The 7,670-nt window shown below is 48.9% G+C and overlaps 1 pseudogene; it reads right to left on the reverse strand.

The window, feature by feature from the left end:
• Positions 1 to 254: 254 nt before the first annotated feature.
• Positions 255 to 639, reverse strand: LOC121281960 (annotated as a pseudogene).
• Positions 640 to 7,670: the final 7,031 nt, after the last annotated feature.

Genomic DNA, 7,670 nt, shown 5'->3' on the forward strand with positions numbered 1-7,670 from the left:
TCAAAACAGGCAAAATCATTCACCCCAAGGCAGGCAGCTCAACCACCACATGATATTTACATTCAAGTAAAAGTAGCTAAAGGTCTCAAACAGCATACACCATGATATTAGTTCGTTTAAAATCTGTGGGTATGATTGGATCAATATGGTCAGCTGTTGAAAGCTTGCTGCCTCTGGTAGCAATGCATTGGGAAACAAAGTCCAATTGTTTTCTTTTTTGGTTTCAATGTTTTATTATACATTAGTATTAAGTTTTAGAAAAAGAATCCTAGTATTTTTGTTCCTATATGTTTTCACTTGGCCTCTTGTGGTCCATGATGCCAAGAGAGGTTGTTAGAATGAGGTACCCAAACAGATGGGAAGACAGGAGACCATTTTGCCACCTTTCCAGCTCCTTTACTGGAACATCAAATCTGGGGCCAATGACACTGCACTTGTTGAGTCTGCCTGTCAGCTGGGCAACTATTTTCCCATCCCTATGGTCATCAATAACCTCAAATTCTCCAATGTAGCCATGCTTCATCATTACAGTCAGGAATCTCACAATCACTTTGGAGCATGGTCGGATGAGAACCTGTCGCTTTCCACGTTTCTCTGCATTGTTGATAGGGCATCGGCGAGAACATTCCTGCACACCATGATGTCGCTTCGTCAATATGGCGAAAGAGGAGGAGGCTCAGGCCCTGGTGCCTATTACCCCACTATTTCCAAGAACTTTCGATGACCTAACCTGGGTTGAATGCGGACAATTTGGCAATTACCATAGACCCAAGATTTGGCAGGCACCTGGCTCCAGCATTAAAACAAAAGAAGATTAAATCTGTATTTGTCCAGGAGCAGAGGGGCGAATGTCATTGGAAATGTTCTGCGTTTAACATAATTGCACCACAAAGCCAGCTTTTGAGACAATTACACATTTAATATTGGTCAGAATAAAATCAAATGCAGGAAGATCTATTCCACTGTTAATGGACAATGGACTCCCTTGATGACCCACTGGTTAAGTCCAGTCTTTGGTGCAACACTGAGGCCGGAACTTTCCGGCCCTGTTGGCGTTGGGTGTCACAGCAGGCAGGGGGAGGGGGACAATATGGCGAGAAGGCTGTTGGATGCCCGGAATGTCATTTTAATACATTTGCATCTAATTATAAACCGTGCTCAGTGGAATCATGCCCCTACATCAAATGTACCACCCACATCAGCGTGACTTCAGAACGGCAGCTTCACAACTGCCTTTAAAAGGCTTGCACCTTGGGGAACCAGGCAGCACAGACAGACCGAAGGAAAGGCTCCAGCACATGCCGCGGGGGTGGGGGAGCGGGCTGGGGTTGGGGGGAGGGAAGCAGCCACGCACTAGGAAACGTTCGTCAAAAATGAGCATTCTTCCGCAGCTGAGACTGTTCAGCTGCAGATCCATTGACAGGCTTGGAGTTCGGCCTCTGAAGCTTTTCTGTCCACTCAAGCAACACAAAAGCTTGAAAGTGCCACCAAATGCTCCAGAATGTTTCACTCCTCGTGCACAGACTGCAAATTAATATGCATTTTAGGGAGCAGCAGAGCAATTTCCTGACTGGGCAAGTTGTGCAATCCCCTTATGAAAGGTGTCCATGACACAGTCACTGATGGAGGTGCTTGCAACCCCTTGCAACGTCTTTATTAAGGTTTGGAGAGCATCCATCATGGTTGAAGCTAACAGCACAGCCTTGCAGTGCGGGTTTGGAGAATGCCTGTGCCTGAACTGACAGCACAGCATGCAGTCCAGTGGCCGAAGCTGCCATCAATTGGTCAAGTGGAGTGGACCGGAGGTGGGTGGGATTTCAGACAGCCAATAAGTGCCACTACACACTGGCCATCCAACTAGTGGCCAGCACCCTCCTGCAAGTGTGAAGAGGCCTTCAGACTGAACAAAAGAGGTTCTTAATACACCCATGCTAACCCACACGTCTCTCTCCTTGATCCTGCAGGAGAAGATCATCAGGATCATGGAGACTGGTGATTTAGCGGTATGCCTCATGGCTGACAGGGAGCAGAGAAGAAGAAGAAGAGAATGGCAGAGTTGCCTGGCTCGGCAAAGGGAGGAGCACCTCCCTCAAGATGAAGGGGAGGCAGGGCCTGCTGTGCACGTGGCTGGAGATCCACAAAGAGCCAGCGCTTGTATGTGCCTCGCTAGACCCGGAGTCTATAGACGACGCTTGGCATTCCTGCAGATGACTGAAAACTAGTGTCGCCAAAGACTGCGCATGTCTAGGGAACTGGTTGGTCACGTATGCCAGCTGCTGGAACTACATCCCCTTAACCGGGCACCAGGTGCGGAGGGGGTGCTGGGAAAGAGGAGGACCTCCTTGTGAACCTGCTCCTGGGCCTGGCCAAGTTGGCCATTAATAGGTCCAGGCAGCGGGTGATCGAGGGCGTCATCCGACCCCGACTGTATGCCCCTCTTCCGTGGCTATGTTTGCAGCCAGATGTCCTTGCGGAGGGAGCATGCGGTGTCTGCCGGCATTGTCGATGCCTTCTGTGCTCGATGGGCACCATGGGGACTGAGGTGTTTTATTGACCCTGTTAATCACATTTTGGTTTAACGTTTGTAAGTTTCCTTTAAATTTTGTTTTTGCAGCCTCCGCTTAAGGGGCTGCCTTATACTTTGTCCCTAATTTTGTTAATTTAGTTTACTTGGTTGACTCAAAAGAGTTATATCTCCTTACCCTTCCTATCCCTGCTGCTATGTCTTGGCGCTCCCCCAATGTCCACGACGGAGATGAAGGCAGGCTGCTGACCGCTATGCCCTGCCTCTGATGATCAAGACAGGCATCCCCTGGAGGGCTGAGACCTGAAGAGGGCCCCAGCCTGCTTTCGGGGTCCTGCTGTGTGGCAGAGGCACCCTCCTCGGCCTGTGGAGCTGGAGCTGCTGGGGTCACAGGAAGAGGGGATTCAGATAGGCCGGACACTCACAGAGTCACCTGGGTGGATGGCCCCGGGGTGTGCATCTGCTGATCCTCCTCCCTATAGGTTCCTGAAGGCCCCTGGCTGACTCCTTGAGGAGACAGGGAAGCTGAAATGAGACTGAGCTGCCCCACGCCCCTTTCACATTAACACTGTTGGAGGCAAACAATGGCATCAACAGCAGTGCAGAGCCAGTGCCCTGGACAAAGGTCTCCATGGCGGTCGCCATCCTACCAGTGTTGACCTCAGTGCATTGGCACGCCTGCGCTATCACCCCAGACTGAAGGCGAATAGACTCCTCCATCGTGCCTTGCAGTGTGAGGAGTGCATCAAACATTCTTCCCTGATATTCTCGAGCTTGTCTTTGCAGTTCCCGCAACTGAGGTATGACCGAGTTCAGAGGCTCCTCATCTGACTCAGACTCAGCAAATTGCTGGCCTCCAGCAGCCCACTGAATGCCGGAAACCTGGGAATTCCCTGCTGCCTGCCACCTGCTGTGGATCAGACTGTGCAATGTGCTCACCAGATTGCGACCCAGAGGCTACTCTAGAACTAAGGTGTGTGTCTCTGCTCTGGTGGAGGGTGTGGGAGAGGTCTTTACCCAGATGTGCCAGAGAAAGTAAGGAGAGATAATTAGTGCATGGCAGGGCTTGCGGAATAGGGGAACTGACCCCCAGCATGGTTGTCTGATGGATGTTGCACTGCTGGATCCTCACTTGGTTGAGCACCACCAACATCGCTGTCAGCACACAGATCATCGCTGGCCAGCTGGATTTTCAGGCTGTGAGGACCTTGATGTCAGGCATTCCTCCACTAGACTTCGACCTTTCCCTTTTGTTGTGTGCCAACTTGCCCTGCATGAATAGAGATTAAGTGAGTGATAGCAGGACACCTGCCAGGCCAGATGATAATGATGCCTGACATGTGTGGGTGGTGAGTGGTGCCATAGATGGGATGAGGACACGATCTGCCGGGCAGATGAAGGTGTGTGTGAGAGAGTGAATGGTCATGTCCCTTGAACTGGCAGCGAGTGAGATCCCTGTGGATGTGTGATGGGCTTGTGAGTGTGTGAGTTGAGAGTGATGCAAAGAGTGACTTACCTTGTCGGCACTGGGGGCGGTTCTCTTTTGCAGGGCATTGGCGCTGACCACCACTGCCATCGCCTCCCACGCTGGATTGGTAACCTTGCTTGCTGGTCTTCGCCCAGAGATGGGGTGGAGGACTTCACGGCAGGGCCTCCACAGCGTCCAGTATGTGCCCGAGGGAAGCGTTGCTAAATTTGGGGGCAACATGTTTCCTCCCTTTGGCAGCCATGACTTTTCAGCAGCTTCCAATGCCTTAGAGAGAGAGAGCTCTGTGCAGGGGCACCCTTTAAACATGGAGCCCGGATTTTGAAGGCCTGAGGTGACGGTGGGGCAGGTGAATCAGACGCCGCCCCACCAGCGACCTGGCATGTTTCCCGGGAATGTATTATTAAAGAGGCAGGACACACCGGGAATGGGACGATACTGTTCGAAAAGCCGCCATTGTGGCTGGCAGATAAAACGTCCTTTCTCCCGTTCACTACCGCACTTTGTGCAAACCTGGGCAATTCTGCCCTGAGTCACATACAGCAGGAATGAGGAAACATTTCTATGTGTAAAGGGTGATAGAAGTTTTGAACCCTCTCCTGCACACAGCAACTGATGCTAGATCAATTGTTAATATTAAAACTGATGGATTTTTGTTAACCAAAGATATTAAGGGCTTTGAGACAAACGCAGGTATATGGAGTTAGGTCACAGATCTGCCATGATCTCATTGAAGGGTAGAATGGGATCAAGGGCTAAACAGCCTCACTACAGTTCCAATATCCTCAGAAGTGCCCAGATTTTAATCCCTGGCCTGCCCTGATCTAGCTGATCCCTGCCATTGTATAATTATTCCTCGATTAAGGAATGGAAAAATCAGACATGGCTTCTCTTTTAATTATTTCCTGATGTCCTTGCTGGAAATTGCTCAGTTTATATGAATGTCAAGTAAGGACAGAATAGAATTTAACACTATCTCCCATGGTTGACTTGCCTACTGATACTCACTGTTTAGGCTCATTAATGGTGGCCATTTGCATGGGGCCACCAGCACCATGGAGCCAAAACCTCAGTGTCAGTCAACACTTGGAATGGGAGAAAATGGAGAAAGGACAGAAGGAATAACACACTGTATGTCATCTGAGGCCTTTGGCTCATATTGCAGTCAGCTCCTATAGTCAGCACATATAAAGAAGGACCCCACTTCCTTTCTGAATGTGTCACGCTCTCTACTTGCTTAAAAGAGCAGGTTAAGATCAAGACACGATGGGCAGGCAACATGTTCAGGTAGGGGGAGAGGAAGTAAGTAATTGGCCTAATTTCAACTAACTCCCTGCATAGTTTCTGCCAGTCAGGAATTAAAATTGGGGTCATTGTATTAACACATGCAACTTCATGTTTTGCCAAATCCTTCTTGTGTGGTACTTGGCTTTTGTGCCAATACCATTTTAAGAGCCAACTGACCTATGTGCCAATACAGACTAACCTTCTAAACGAGGTGAAGGAGTAAATGAAAATAAAAAAGAAATTCAAACTGCTATGACACCGATAAATTGTGTTTGTTGCAGTCAAGATAAAGTGGACTTAACAAATCTTGTACAAAATTCACTCTTGCATTTAATCCAGAGCAGCAAAATGACAAAGTGACTTCAGAGGTACACCCAAGTGCCAAATTGCCTACACTGTTTAATTTTTAAGTAGAGAGGGATAAAGACAAACTAATGTTGAAGCAATAAGTTTTAGTCCTGACAAAGCGTCACTCAACATTAACATTATCTTACTTTTAGCATGTTAATTTTGGATTTCAAACAACTCATGTTTTCAAAATGTGAGGCTGTTTGGACTGTTGCTGGTTTTAACATCTTTAGGTGGCATACCACTACACATTATCTTAACGAAGTGTTAATCCTTTTAAATTAAACAGGTCAAATTAAACCTTGGTTAAAATAACAGAAGGAAGATTAACAAAAAAAACATTCGCTCTGCATCTGTTATCACCAGCAGCGATGACTAACCTATTTTGTTCCTTTGACCCTGGTCAAAAAAAGTTTATTTTCTTAGAAATAAAAACCATTCCACACTGTAACCACTGGGAAAACCCAAATACAATGTTTTACTTTTACCCAAAGCTAAATCAAACTCCGATACATTAACTGCCTGCAGCCTTTGCTTTGCAACCTTTTACGTTGATGGCTATGCTTAACAGCTCCCACATGGTAGAATTCCCATGTTGTGACTGATGCCAGTGATGGGAGGATTGAAGGTGAGTGTCAAGGGAACGCCTCAAAGCCGCAGGAATCAAAACTCACAAGGGTCTACAGCCTTGAGAAGTCTGTCAAGTCTTACCCCAGTCTCTCCAGCTGCGTACCTCAACTGACGAGTGGACCACAGCTAAAAGGGAACAAATTGTAAATTCAACATTCTTAAAAATGTTTGCAGCCACTTTTTCACTATAAATCCAACTACAGGTTTTCATCAAGAGCTTTGAAAATCACAAATACATGGAAATACATTGGGGTTTCAGAGCAGAAACAGGACATGTGGCCCTTCCAGTCTGAGTTGGCCTTTACTCTGCACAAGAGCAAGTCATGTTCGTCTGCCCTATTTCTATGTCCCTTTAACCAATTTTGCTTCAATCTAATCTCTGAATGAAAACATAGGGCAGAATCATCCCAGATTTGCACAAAGTGATTTAGCGTGTGGGAAAAAAGTCGCTTTACTCGCCGGCCGCAATGGTGGGTTTTCACACCGCATTGGCCCATTCACGCTTCATTAATAATTCAGACACGGGAAACACCCCATCTCGCTGGTGGATGGCCTCCTATTTGCCTGCCATGCCTTCACCTCACTGCTTCTTCATGCGGGGCGCCATATTTAAATTGCAACCAAGCGCGCTCTTCTCAATGTTTGCAGCCCAGCACTGCTCCGATCAGGACGTGGCCCCAAAAGCCAAGAAGAGTGCGGCCCCCGATTTAGCGATGCACTCCTGGGATGCCGTGGTGGACCACCGTGATGTCCTCTGCCCCCTCTCTGGCCGCAGGAGGCCCATCAGTCTCACTGCTCCGGCTTGGGAGGCGGTGGCAGAGGGGGTCATTGTCAACACTGCACACAAGAGATCGGCCATCCAGTGCAGAAAGAGGATGAATGACCTCATCTGTGCTGCCAGGGTAAGGCAACCATCTGATCACTCTAAACTCACACACTCACAAACCCATCACACATTCACTGGCATCTCACTCACTGTCAGCTCAGGGGACGTCACCACTCACTCTCTCACACACACCCTCACATCTCCATCTGGCTGCATCTTCTCTGGAGACTGCCTTCTCAGCCCTCACCATCTTGAGGCCACTTGCACAGGTCAACATGTGCCCCCCCTCCCCTCCCCTCCCCCCCCCCCACACCACACACCCTGGGACCCCTCCCCAGTACAGCCCTCGTTCTGCAGCCTCTTCCCTTGCCCGAGGCCACTTCTCCCCATTCCCCAAGCAAGCCCTAGCCCTGCAGCTGTTGAAAAGCCAACTCTGCCTTACGGCTGGTCTGGTAGGTAGAGACCTGCCCGTGAGCCCCCCTAAAATTGCTGTGGTGCTGCTTGTGAAGCCTGGTGCTGATGACTGCGAGTCCGGCCCAAAGCAAAATAGGCAATCAACCCTTGAAGTC

Source organism: Carcharodon carcharias, chromosome 1 (genome assembly GCF_017639515.1).
Source record: "Carcharodon carcharias isolate sCarCar2 chromosome 1, sCarCar2.pri, whole genome shotgun sequence".
NCBI classification, from domain to species: Eukaryota; Metazoa; Chordata; class Chondrichthyes; order Lamniformes; family Lamnidae; genus Carcharodon; species Carcharodon carcharias.